Genomic DNA, 14286 nt, shown 5'->3' with positions numbered 1-14286 from the left:
TCTCTCTTTTTTTTCTCTCTCCTTTTTCACCTCTTTAACGGATCAACGTTTAATCCTAAAAAAAAAGTCTCCGCCAAAAAAAAAAAAAAAAAAAAAAAAAAAAAAAGTGGAGGAAAAAAAAAGATTGATAAAGGAGGACGAGTCCTTTTTTTCCTCCCTCCTCTTCCTCCCTGGCGGCGGGGATGCGATCGGAAATCCAAGTCCAGATCTCCTGTTTTTCATTTCTCCTGCAGCGGAGAGCCAAAAAAAAAAAAAAAAAAAAAAATCGTCTCCCAATAACCGGACAGCGACGCGCACGCTCTCTCGCACGACCGAGCGCGTTATTATGCCATTATTACACCCTTATTACACTGTCGTTACACCCTCATTACACCGTTATTACACCCTTATTACACTATTGATACGCCGTTATTACCGCGCTCCTCCGCCGTGACCTCACGGGGGTGGCTGGGGAGGGAGGGGGGCGCACGCGCGTCCAGCTCCCCGAGCCGCGGCTGTCAGCGCCGACGGATGGCTCCCACGAGCCCGGGGAAGGAGGCGCGTGCTGCGCGTGAACTCGCGCTCCTTTACATCCGACACCGCGCGAGACGCGTTCCCGGAATGCGGGGCCGGGCGCGCGGCCAACCCTATGGCGAGCGGGTGCAGAGCCGCGCGCCTCCCCGAGTGACCCCCCCCCCCCCCAAGAAGAGGGGGGTTCTAGAGAGTTCTCTCTGGGAGGGGAACCCTGGTGAAGCTGAAGGGTTCCAGGAAGGTTCCCTCTGATGTCTCCTGAGGTTCCCTCTGACCAGGCTTACCAGCTCAGAGCAGGAGAAACTGGGACCAGGGGAACCAGGACTCAGGGAACACAGGAACAAGGGTACATTGGACTACTCGACATAGGAATTAGGGGACATGGGACTGAGGGAACTAGGACTGAGGAAGCATACAACCAAGGGAACTAGGACTGAGGGAACCAGCGGGTGAGGCAACTAGGGCTGAGGGAACTAGAACTATGGGAACATAGATATGAGGGTATATTGGAGTACGGGTACATAGAAATTAGGGGACATCGGACTGAGGGAACTTAGGACCAAGGGAGCAAGGACTGAAAGACCAAGGACTTAGGGAATGGAGGACTTAAAGAATTGAGGGAATGTAGGGCTGTGGTAATGTAGGACTTGGGGAACTTAAGACCCAGGGAGCATACAACTATGGGGGCATAGGACTAAGGGAACCTATGACTAAGGGAACATAGAATTAAGAGAACTAGATTTAAGGGAATGTAGGAGCTTCTGACTGAGAGAACATTGGACTCAGAGGACACAGTGCAATGGGAACATCGTTCTTGGGGAACGTAATATTTAAGGAACGTGGCAAGGTTCTCCATTTGTACTCACCAGGGGCTCACCTGTCACCATGGTGAGTTGCCCCTGGTGGCCATGGAAATGGCACAGCTGGGGATAAATATGCTAAACATTTACACGACTTACATCTCTTCGCTCTTTGCAAGTTTTTATATTTTTCACCACATGTCTGCGATGTCCCTACCAAACCACATCCCGTCACTCACAGCTAGGTGGAGGTTACCTTGACAACCACGACGAAATTGTGTTAATGGGAAAAAGCAATGGGATTTAAGAAGTAATGGCGAAAATTGTGACGGGTCGGTTAGTTCCGAGCCAATGCTACAACCAGTACTGCTAATACTACTACTTATACTGCTCAAAGAAGAAAACGTTGTGCAAGTTCTGGAAGCTACATGCGGTCAGCTAATATGCTAACGCTAATCAGCTAACATCAGCTACTGTGAATGTGGATCAGGTGGTTAGCAGCTTCCTTGATAGCTAAAAAAAACAGTTAATTCCTAATGTTGCATCAGAGATAGCTGCTAGCTAGCAAGCTAAATGCATCAGTGAAGAGACAGTAACGTGTTGTTATTTCCGCAGCCTCTAGGGGGCGCTGCAAACAAACGTGCAACCATAAGCTAAGTAGCAAGGCGGCAGCTGGCGCTGTCTAAACCCGGGTCTTCGTCGAAGCGACATGCGAAACGGGCTGTCAAAATGCGGTCGGACTGGATAAACGGTAGCTCACGCCGACTGTTTATTTGACCTTTCACCTTCAAGGGGAATTTAAAAAAAAAAAAAAAAGAGGGCGCGGCGGGATAAACACACCCGGCTCCCGTTAGCCTCCCAGCTCGCGTCATTTTTCTGACATTCGTCAAGCTCTGCTTCGGTTTCAAGAGGCAACTTTGGGGAATTCCTGTATGTGTGTGTGTGTGTGTGTGTGTGTGTGTGTGTGTGTGTGTGTGCGGTACAGTAAGTGCATCAATTTGTCTGCGAAGAAACCGATTTCTTGTACCTTCAATAAATTCCCTTCAGTTTCTTTTACCCCACTTCCCCCCCTGGACTCACTCCATAAAAATACTTTCGCTCGAAATGTGTGTGTGTGTGTGTGTGTGTGTATCTATATGTATATATATATATACATAATGTGTATTTTTACCTTGACACTCACGCGGTGGCAGGTTTTTGTGACCGGTCTGTTTTAAAGTGATCCGCTGTCAGAAAAAACAAAAAAAAAACAAAACAAAAAAAAACAACAAAAAAATAAAAGAAGTTCTGCGGCGTTTCTGCCAAAGACCTGTCTGCTCCCATTAGCAGCCGAGGCTCTGTCAGGGGACAGCGCCAAGCAGGAGCGCTACCAGGCCCGGCACACACACACACACACACACACACACACACACACACACACACACACACACACATAAGCAAACACACACACTCAACCGACATGGCGCCGATTCACACGCCTTTATGCACCCATTAGGGAACCAGGTGAGCCTGGCCGGCGTCCTCCTCGCTCCAGATCCGAAGCTATTGGACGAAAACGCGGTCACATGACAAGGGGGTCATTATTCCTGTTAGCTTTTTTTTTTTTTTTTTTTTTGTTGAAAAAAATTAGCTGTTTAAATGTTCACACATAATCTGAATTCTGCTAAGTTAGCACGCTAACATTGCAGAGGCTAATTCGCTAATTCGCCGACATGTCAAACGTTAGCGCCATTTTTTTTTTTTTTTTTTTTTTTTAAATACTTTTAAAAATGCACGTCATGTCCCGGAAGCTAGAACCTCGCATTTTTTAAGAAAGACCTTGCACATGTCCAACTATGACTAAGAAAGCGATGAGCTCTCCCCGCCACCGGGGGGCGCCAAAGCGCAAAGTGATGCGATTTTTAAATTTTTAAATTTTGTTTTTTCAAAACGTTCGTACGAGTCGGCGGGTTCCCGAACACGAAGGCTATCGATGAAGTTCTTCGGATGTTCCGTTCTCCCGGAGATTGATTACGGTTTCTCCCGGTCCTGATACGTTGCACACACACACACACACACACACACACACACGTGCACGTGCACGTGCACGCGCAGACGGGACTGAATCTGGGTCAGACCAGAGGAAATGAACACATGGCTCGAGGAATCCGACTGTACAGAGCACGTCTGTGATTGAAGTCTGTTAGGTGGGACCCGCCAGACACACACACACCCACACACACACACACACACACACTCTGAAGGTGTGATCGCTGCCGATTACTGTTTACAAGGTCGTCGCGGGCTGTGATTGGTCGGTTTTTACCATCGGCGCGTTTCAAACTCCCATCCGATCGCCCGGCGCTTTACATGTTTTTGTAAAAAAAAACAAAACAAAACAAAAAAAACAAGATGGCTGCCGGCGCGTCCCGCATGCACCCACACCCGCTGGGTAATCTGATTACTCCGGATTGCGCGCTCTGATTGGATAATGCCGCCATCACAGGGGTTTACTACTTCCTGTATATTCCTTCGCCGTCACGTCGACTTCCTCTCCTCCCGAAGAACTTTTTTTTCCTCCGAATTTTTCGCCCTCCGAAATTTTCGGACGATTTCTCGCCGAATACGACGCCGGATGTCGACGGCGTCGAGGGGGAAGACGAGCGTGAGAGAGCCTGAGAACGCTCCGAACCTCAAATACGTTTTCCCAGGGAAGATGGATGTGCGTTCTTTCCAAAGACACACACACACACACACACACACACACACACACACACACACACACACACACACACACACAGGGATGGTCCTTCTGTCTGCCAGCCTGTCATCCCGTCTGTCTCCCTGTGATGAAGTGTAAATGATGAAGGGCAGCGTAATAACAACCCTTCGCCGCGATGACAGCTCTTCTCTCTTTCTTTTCTTCCTTTCTTTTTCCCTCCCTCTCTTCTTCTTCCTCCTCCTCTTCATCACCTGCGCCGCATCTGGAAGAGTTTTTGTTTTTTTTTTTTTGTTTTTTTTTTTTTTCAAACGGGTAGTCGGGACGGAAGCCGCGGTGTCGCTTTACATGTCGGGGCCCTCCGCGGTGCGTTTGAGGGCGGTCGTATTTTTAACAATCGCTTTCTTTTGCTTTTATTTCTGGACACACTCTCTTCTTCTTCTTCTTCTTCTTCTTCTGAGTCCACAAAAAAAAAAAAAAGTAACGACAGCCTGAATAGAAACACGTGTGGTTTGAGTTGAAAGGTTAAAAAACGGGGGAGAAAAGAAAGTCCTTAAACGCATCAGTTGCGTTCAATGACTTTGAATTTTTCTTTTTTTTTTTTAAGCTAGAAGATTTGAACGTGTTTGGAAGCGTGGCAGGTGGAAACGGTGACCTCCAGTTTGACCTTGGCTGAAGCGGCAGGGGCGAAGGGAGGCTTTTTGTGGAAATATGTGAGGTTTTCGTGTGTGAAAATGGCGGGCGGGACGGCCGGGCGACCCCGACGGCGGCGCCCGGCGAGGATCCCGGGGTTTTTTCGGGGCGGCCCGAGCCTCGGCCGCGCTCAGACAGAGCCGGGATTGTGCGTACCGGTGGCTTCATCTATAGAAGGTTCCATTACTGCGGTCCAGCCCACTGTGCGCCGCATAGCTGTGGTTACACAAGTCCTACGGCTCACACACACACACACACACACACACATGCACGCATGCATGCACACACTGGATGGAAATACTATGAGTACAGATGCACATAAGTGCACTCACACACACATACGTAGTCACATAACAAGCAGCAGAACCAAAGGATATGTTGCGATCACACACACACACACACACACACACAAGCGCAAATGTGCACGTGTGTGTGCATGCATGCGCACGCGCGGACGACATTACGTCGGCGAGCGCAGACGGATCGTGTTTCAACGCTGACTGATTAACCTTCCTCTGTATGATGCTGCAAGACTGCGGGCGTACGCGTGTGTGTGTGTGTGTGTGTGCACGCATGCACGTATGTGTGTGTGTGTGTGAGAGCATGTGCGCGCGCCCGAGCGGCGTTACCGTGTTAACATTCAAAGCAGGACCCCTCGAACCTCCACCGTCTCCAAGCTGCTTCTTTCGATGTTCGGTTTCATTCTGCGCGTCTTTTTAGATTCATTTTTTTGCATGGCGGTGGGGGGGCGGCGCCCTGCGTATCCATGGCGACATCACACTCCGCCCCCTCACCCCCTCGCCCGCCAGGCCTAGGTTAAAATCCTCGGTTGTCCAAATCGCCGTCGAAATTCACAAATAAAAAGACGCGACACGAAAGCGAGGACGCGCGTTCGGGAGGAAATTCCATATATGGTCGTCTCCGAAGCCCATACACACAGTGGGCTTTTAAACGGAGAAGGGAAGAAACACGTGAAGAAGTCGCTTTCTCCCCGTTTTTCCCTTCCTCCGAACACTCGGCCCGACCTCGGCCCTCAGGTCGGCGTCAACAAGCTTCATCGCCTCATCCCTCCTCCTCCTCTTGCCCTCCTTCACCTCCCTCCTCCATCCGTCCATCCTTGCCCTTGTCCTCCTCTTGTACAGATTAGCGGGAGGTGCTGGCAGCCGAACCCCCTGCCCCTTCTTTCACCCCGACAACACACTGCTTCCTGCTCCAGCACTCTTGTCCTGAGCCGAGTGTGTGTGTGTGTGTGTGTGTGTGTGTGTGTGTGCATGAACCTGACATGTGCACATGCTGATGAGGGCCGGCGGTGTTTGTGTGCCGCTCGTCAACGGTTTGGGATTTAGAAACCTGCAGGGTTTTCACACAATGTTGCGAAAAAAGAGAAAAAAAGGGGTCGCTCTTTTTTTTTTTTTTTTTGCTAATTGGCCGAATTAATCAAATGCTGAGGTCAGAGAGAAATTTGAAAAGGAGGATGAAATAATCTGATTAAATTAGCGATCATCTTCGTTAGAGTAAATGAGGGATTAGAAATTAGCTTCATCGAAAATATGCTAAAATGTAAACAAGTTTCTGAAAAGCCTGTACATCCGTGAATACTACAAATAACTACAGATTGGATGGTATTTTTTGGAGATTTACTACAAATAATTGCATAGTTTATGGCATTGCTGGTAAGGACTGCATATTTTATGCTATTTTTTGGTACATTTTCTATCGACGACTACAGATTCAATAGTATTTTTTTGCCGATTGACTGGAAATAACTTCCTATTTTATAGGACTTTTCGTAGATTCACTACAAGTAAATACATATTTGATGCTATTTTCTAGATTTTCTACAAATAACTACGAATGTGATGGTATTTTTTGAGCTTTACAAGAAATTACCGCATGTTTAATGGGCTTTTTTGAAGATTTATCACAAATAACTACATGTCTTAAGGTATTCTGTTGATTTTCTACAAATAACTATGCATTTTATGGTATTTCAGGGAGATTTACTCCTGATAAGTACATATTTTATTATGCTTTTTGTACATTTACAACAAATAACTGTATATTTTATGGTATTTTTTTCAATTTTTTACAAATAACTACAAATTGAATGTTTTCATTGGTATTTTTTCAATGATTTACTCGATACGATTGCATGTTTTATTGTATTTTTCGCAGATTTACTACAAACATCTACAAATGTAATTTTATTTTTTGTTGATTTACGTCAAATTACTTTGTTTTTTTGTATTTTATGGTATTTCATAGCTTTATGTTGCAGTTTTGACATGTGTAAACTTAGATTAAGATATATTTAGCTCACGCCATTTAAGGTCATCGAAGGTCAACCTTCCAAATATGGTTGCCTAGCAACAAGTCCTGTCAACAAAAGCCATGAATGGTCTAATCCATGATCTTCAACCGTCTAATCCATGATCTAATCCCCAAAATAAACCCCTGATACAATGAAGATATGGAGAACGCTATGCTAGTCTATGCTATGCTATGCTATGCTACGCTAAAACAACAAAATGACAAAAAGTGATTGGGTAATGCCGCGCGAAGAAACTTTGGCATGGACCTGCTCAGGAGAACCAGATCTTTCCTCACCCTCTTGAGTGTCTGTGTGTGTGTGTGTGCGTGTGTGTGTGTGTGCGTGTGTGTGTGTGTGTAAAGTATTAGCTTACGCTATTAATTCGATCATTTTCATTTCAGGGAAAAGGTTTATTTTTGAAATCTGTCGGCGCGGAAACGAACCCTTCCAGATAGTCAGAGAAACACGAGAGGTGATTCCGGTGTGTGTGTGTGTATGCAGGGGGGTCACAGACACACACACACACACACACACACACACACAGTTATACGGTGAGAAAATTTTTGTTTTTTTGGCGATGACGGTTCAGTCGATCCAGGAGGTGACATGTCAGCCATTACATATCACACGTGTGTGTGTGTGTGTGTGTGTGTGTGTGTGTGTGTGTGTGTGTGTGTGTGTGCATGCATGGATGTACATGTTCATGTGCACGTTAGTCCTTTTTCTCCCAAATACGTTTGGCGGCCACCGCGACCTTCCCCTCTGAGGCCGCATTCACTTCTGTGTGTGTGTTTGTGTGTGTGAGTGTGTGTGTGAGAATCCTACACACACATGCACACACACACACTCACACAGTTACACGGTTAGAATTTTTTTGTTTTTTTGGCCAAGATTGTTTGGGTCTAGGACGTGACATTTCATCCATTACATATCACGTGTGTGTGTGTGTGTGTGTGTCTGTGTATGTATATGTGTGTGTGTGTGTCTGTGTATGTGTGTGTGTTTGTGTGTGTGTGTGTGTGTGTGTGTGTAGAGTCCTCACACCCACCCACACACACAGTTATAAACTTCAAAATTTTTGCTTTTTTGGCTAAAACGGTTCAGCCCAGGAAGTGACATTTCATCCATTACATATCACACATGTGTGTGTGTGTGTGTGTGTGTGTGTGTGTGTGTGCTCGAGTATGTGTGCGCATGCACATGCACCTTTTTCTCCTTAATACGTTCGCCGGCCCCCGCGAGCTTCCCCTCCGAGCCCGCGTTCACCTCCGTGTGTGTCGGTGTGTGTGTGTGTGTGTGTGTGTGTGTGCACGGGGGTATTAACCGGGGTCCCGGGGTGAGCGCTTAGAGAGTTCTGAACAACCATAATCTCCCTTTCTATAATGTCCCCGGGTCAGGGGCCAACTCCCTCCCTCCCTCGCTGCCCCTCCATTCTCCTGGTGTTTTTGGCTGAACTGTCCGTAGCCCTCCTTCTAATCCGCCCTATTTTGAAGCGCCCCCCCCCCCCCCCCCCCCCCGCCGCCCCACGCCGTCCCCCCACGCCGTCCCCCGCGAACCTCCGCCGCCACGCTCTCGCGCTCGCTTTCAATCTCGCCCCCGTCTCGCTCATTCACGCTCGCCTTTTGTCGCTCCCTCCATTCTCCCCCCCTCCGCCTTGATGCGGTGGTGTGACCGCCAAAGGGACGGCGGTGCATTGTGGAGTCGGGGACCTATCGCAGCATTCAGACGCACAATCGCCCCGCACACACACACACACACACACACACACACACACGTATAAAACCCCCTCGCACACACTAGTATCTCTGGCACGGCCTGAATGATTGGCGGCTGAAAGGAGAGAAGGAATTCCCTCGCAGCCTTTGACCTGGTTTACTCCCTTCGCCTTCTCCTTCCCGCTTTCCTTCTTTTTTCCGCTGTTTCGGCGAGTCCGGGCCCGTCCGCTCACCTGTCGGCGCACCTTTTTTTCCGTTTAGTTTAATTTCCCCCTCCTTTCGCTCCTTTTCAATCTCGCTATTTAGTGAATGACACTGTTATTACGCCGTTATTACACGTGTATTACAGTGTAATAACCGTGTCGTCTTTTCCCGTCTTTCGCCGGTGAAAGATGGCGGCGGTTTTTGAACTTGCGTCATTTTTTTTTTTTTTTTTTTTCCCCGACATCCACCCGCGGCCTCGCCCGGGCTTTTTCCCGACAGGAACCGGCGTGGCGGCGCCCGTTCCCACGGCGGCGATGATGATGATGATGATGATGTCACGGTCGGCGGAAAGCAAAAGGTCGGATCGGGACGGAGGGGGAGGAAGAGCGGAGGAATCCTCCTTCCGAGAAATAGAAATAGAATCGGAGCGGAAAAATACAAAAAAAAGCATTGCAGTGACGGGATTTATAATTACGTATTTATAAATGTTATTGATCAGCGGCAGGGTTTTCCGATGCTAATAATAACAACAACAAAATGATATAATGCTAATGCTAATAATAATAATAATGATAACAAGGAAATAAAATGTTTTGCTGCTTTCTTTTTTTGGAGCGGTTAAATCAATTTTTTTTTTTTTTAAATGAATAACAATTTTTTTTTTACTTCGGAAAAATATCGGAATCAGGAACGTCGTGACTTTTATCGCGTGAGGTTTGTGGGCGGAGCTTCCGGCTTGAGGACACGCCTCCTCGGGCGCCGCTGTCAATCAAACCCGGACGCGCGAGGTTCCCACGCTTTTCCTCCTGTTCCCACGGCGACGGTCACACGGGCGGGGGGAGGGGAGGGGGTTGCCATCGGGGGGGGGGGGGGGGGGGGGGGCTGCAGCCGATCGACTCGTCAATCGACCGATTAATCGAGCGATCGGATCGCCGAACGACTTTTATAACCTTTTTTTTAAACGCCGCGTTTGATTGACTGCTCCTCGAGGTTTCCATGGCGACTCTTATGACAATTCTAAAAAAATTTTTTCATCTTAATCCCGGAAAGTTTTCCCCCGAACCGGCCATCCGTATCGATCGGAAATTATTGATTACTGTTTTTTTTTTTTTTTTATAATTATGAAAACAACCACCCGGACCTGTCAATCATCTCCCGCGACTGTTTCGGTGAAAAGGCCTCCTTTTCTGTTTCATAACCCCCTCACACACACACACACACACACACACACACAGCCGCTGTCCCCTCAGCTAGCCGCTGCGTGTGTGTGTGATCTAAGTAAACATAATTAGCTGTGTTTTTTTGTCATGGCCTAATAAAGGAGTCATTTGTTGGACATTTCCACTGCGCCACAAAGAGCACATTTAGAGCTTCGCCCCCGAGGCCGGCCCCCGCGACACACACCGGGGTATTTTTAGCACCGCCGCCGCTAGCTAGCCCGACTGTGTGTGTGTGTGTGTGTGTGTGTGTGAACACAGAATCATTTTTTTTTTTTTCTGTAAATGCTTGGATTTTTTTTTTCACGCAGCTTCTGATAAACACACTCTTTGACTGGACGTAAGCGAAACACACACAAACACTTTGACCGCCTTTGACCTTTGACCTTCAACCCCCCCCCCCCCCCCCCCCGCTTGAACCAGAGAACCTCAGGTCGTTGCTTCCACGCTCCTGGAAAAACATCTAAAACATTGTCCTGTGAAATATTTAAAAGTGAAAAAAAGTGTCTTAGCGTCAGGACGCCTCTCTGTTGCTAGGCAGCGGGCCCACAGACAGGAGGAGGCGGAGCTTTAAAATGTCTTTCCCGCCGTCGTGGAGAGAAACCCCAGGTGTGTTCCGGCGCCGCCTCGGCGTGTTTTGGTTTCTCGACATTTGTGTGTGTGTGTGTGTGTGTGTGTGTGTTTGTAAAACCGAAGAGACGGCGAGGGTTTTCTCCCCGTGGCGTTCAGAGAGAAGAGTGTGTTTCAGGGTGAAGTAGTGATGTCTGTATATTAGCGTGTGTGTGTGTGTGTGTGTGTGCGCACGGCTATGTACGTGTTCTCCTGCAGGAGAAGTGTGGCGTCATTACATCACAACTTTTCCATGCTCAATGCATGTGTGTGTGTGTGTGTGTGTGTGTGTGTTACTGTGTATATGTGTGTGAGCTAGACGAGTGTGTGTGTGTGTGTGTACAAGAGTTAGGATGGCGAGGGGGAGTAGACTTCTCACCTTTTAAGCTAAATGTCACCCAGACCACACCCCTGGCAAACACACACACACACACACACACACACACACACACACACAATGTTACAGTCGTACATATACAGTATGTACATTTTTTCAAAGAACGAGACAAATGAAACCCTGACATAGGTGTGTGTGTGTGTGTGTGTGTGTGACACAGAGAGAAAATTATGAAAGTGGCATAATACTCAGTGCTACACACACACACACTCACACACACACACACACACACACACGATCCAAAAAAAGTACATGATTGGCCCAATCTGATGCTGTATCTGAGTGTGAAAGGGAGCCTTGTCCGGCTGCCTGAGGAACTCCCTTCGAAACGGTGTGTGTGTGTGTGTGTGTGTGTGTGTGTGTGTGTGTGTGTGTGTGTGTGTGTTGGTTGTTGGCAGGTCTGCCAAGCAGACATACTTAACCACTCTACATCCATGTGGCAGCAAAATGTAGCTCGGAAAACAACCCCTTTCTAACACACACACACACACACACACACACACACACACACCCTGAGGGCTCCAGAGGCCAGCCGCGTGTATTTGATGTGTGTGTTTTTGCGCGGCGAGGCAAGAGGAGGAAGTGTTTGGGAGCTGCGGGAAAAAAAAACGCCGGTCCGAGAAGAAGGAGATGCTTTCCTGGGGGAGGGGGCGGAGCCAAAGGGGGCGGAGCCAAAGGAGGCGGAGCCAAAGGGGCGGAGCCTAGGAGGCGGCGGTGCTCAAGGAGATGCTAATTAGCGCCACTTTTTCATCTAGTCTGGCGATCAAGAGGGATTCTTTTTTCTCAAAGCGACATGAAACAGCAACATAGAGAAGAAGAAGAAGAAGAAGAAGAAGAAGAAGAAGAAGAAGAAGATGGAGGCATCTGGGCTCAATTTGGTGGGAGTCGCACGCCGGTGAGGCGGTGCTGGACGGCGAAAGGAAATCCACTTCCTGTTTCGGGCGCCGTCCTGAAAAAAAAACCCAAAACAAAACAATAACAGACGGACGGCGTTTCTTGCTTTCGTTCGGTGCGGCGGCCATGTTGCATTTACCGTGATGTCGCCGTGACGACCATTACCTCACCTTGGCGTCGCCATATTTCGTGGAAGGGGGCGGGGCTTGTAGCGCTGTGTTGTGTGTTGGGTTGCTGAATGTTTCCATGGTTACCACCCTCACCCACGGCTGCCGGCGGCCATGTTTTTTTTTCCCGAGGCGTACCGTCCCTTTAAGAAAACCCCGACACAAACAGGAAGTGGACTACGAGTGTAAGAGCTTGTTTCGTGCGAGGAAGCCGCGCCTTCCCGACGCCGTCGCCCCCGGCAACAAACCCAGCACTGCGATGGCCGAGTACTTTTACCTTTTTACTGCGTGTCCTGCAGTACGTGTTGAGATTCTTCATCACATCCGGCGGCTTCAAGGCTCGCAGGAACGTGAACTGGCGTCGTTGGTGTGTGTGTGTGTGTGTGTGCGGTGTTAGCCGCGTTTGAGCGCGCTCACAAGCAACGGCGCCACACACCGCCGCCGCGAGAGGAAGTGGGGGAGGGGTCTCAAACAGGAAACACACTACCTGCTAAAGTTAGCTGCTGAAAGAAGCCGCTCATGACTAGAACACACACACACACTCTTGAACTGAGGTTGCGAGGCTCCCATGGTCACTTTCACACACACACACACACACACACGTGCGCTGCCTCGTGTTTACCTAGCTTTTAACTTTAGCGACGGAAACTCTGGTCTCCTTCATGTAAATGTGGGACTTTTTTTTTTCGCCGACGTGAGTGTTTACGTGTAGTTCGTGTTTACACCTCGCTCCGCGTGTGTGTGTGTGTGTGTGTGTGTGTGTGTGTGTGACAGACATACATATCTCTTTCCCCAGGAGCACCAGGGTCAAAACAGTTAGTGTTGTCACGGCAATTTGCAGCTCGGCCTTCTGTGTTTGTTTACCTTGCAGGTTTTTTGGGGGCGAGGGGGGGGGGGGGGGGGTCATGAATTCGGTGTGTGTGTGTGTGTGTGTGTGTGTGTGATCTCTTGTGTAACACGGTAACCCCCCCCCCCCCCCTCGGGCACATACTCTTTTCGCTCAAACAGCCCATTTACAGTGGAGGGTTCGGTTGCCGTGACCCCGAACCGCTTCCGGGTCGGCGTCAAGACCCGGGTCGGCCCGCTAACTCGCTCCAAACCGCCGGCGCCGGAGTCGGGTCGCGGCGAGGAGGAGGAGGGACAAAGATGTGTTTTGTGAGAGTCACGAGGAGGTTGTTTTTAAAACACGTTAAAATGCATCATTTAATTCCTAGCAATGTTAGTTTTCGTCGCGGTGCGTTCAGGTGCAGTCGGGAAAACCTACGATCGCGTCAGTAACTAGCTGGTGATGCTACTTCAACGCGTTAGCTCAATGCTAATTATGGGAGCTAGCTTCCCAACATGCAAATATACTGAATTTACAAGGATAAACAAAAAACAAAAAAGCTCCTCATCATGATGCTCATCACCACACACACACACACACACACACACACACGCACACACACTCTGAATTGAAATTGGTGCCAGCTGAGAGTCAGGTGTAAAGAGGATTGGCATTCCATGACCTTTGACCCCAGTTGACCCGCGGCAGCCGCCATGTTGGATCACCAGTCGCTTTATTGCTGGGTTCTAAAAACAGATCATCACTCCCGAAAGTGCAAAAACGAGAAAATAGAAAAGAATAAATAAAAAAAATAAATAAATAAATAAAAATAAAAAATTAAAAAAAACCCCGCTAGGAATGGTTTAACCCCACGGAAGTAACCTGTCACTAAATTCTCCAGCAATCTATTCAGCAAAATGTGGAAAATAGAAATTAGATAAATAATGTTTATGTAAGCTAATATGATTCTAATAGAATTATTTTTTTTAAATTAAAATTCAATTAAAACTATTATTTTATCAGACATGAATAATCCCTAATTAAGCATAAACAAGCTAACTCATCATCCGTAGGAGTGTTTTCGGTGATTTTCCACCGTCGCTATGCAGACGACGCGCCGGTTCTCGTTGCTAAGTGGCGTGTAGATGTTTACGGCGTTGCAGGACTTGTTCCTGGACGATCTGCATTTATTTTTGCGGCGGATCCTTTTCTGGCTCGGGAAAAACCGCCGTCGGCGTTCCCACG

The 14286-nt window shown here is 48.2% G+C and overlaps 1 protein-coding gene across 1 annotated transcript in view; it reads left to right on the top strand.

The window, feature by feature from the left end:
* The window catches only part of cyp26b1 (cytochrome P450, family 26, subfamily b, polypeptide 1), a 32815-nt gene that overhangs the window by 2089 nt on the left and 16440 nt on the right, over positions 1 to 14286 (top strand). The window lies entirely within an intron of this gene.

Source organism: Fistularia commersonii, chromosome 19 (assembly GCF_037954325.1).
Source record: "Fistularia commersonii isolate RoL2024-O1a breed Wild chromosome 19, RoL_Fcom_v1.0, whole genome shotgun sequence".
NCBI classification, from domain to species: domain Eukaryota; kingdom Metazoa; phylum Chordata; class Actinopteri; order Syngnathiformes; family Fistulariidae; genus Fistularia; species Fistularia commersonii.
Note: the sequence above shows the minus strand (reverse complement) of the source record. Positions and strands in the feature narration are given on the sequence as shown.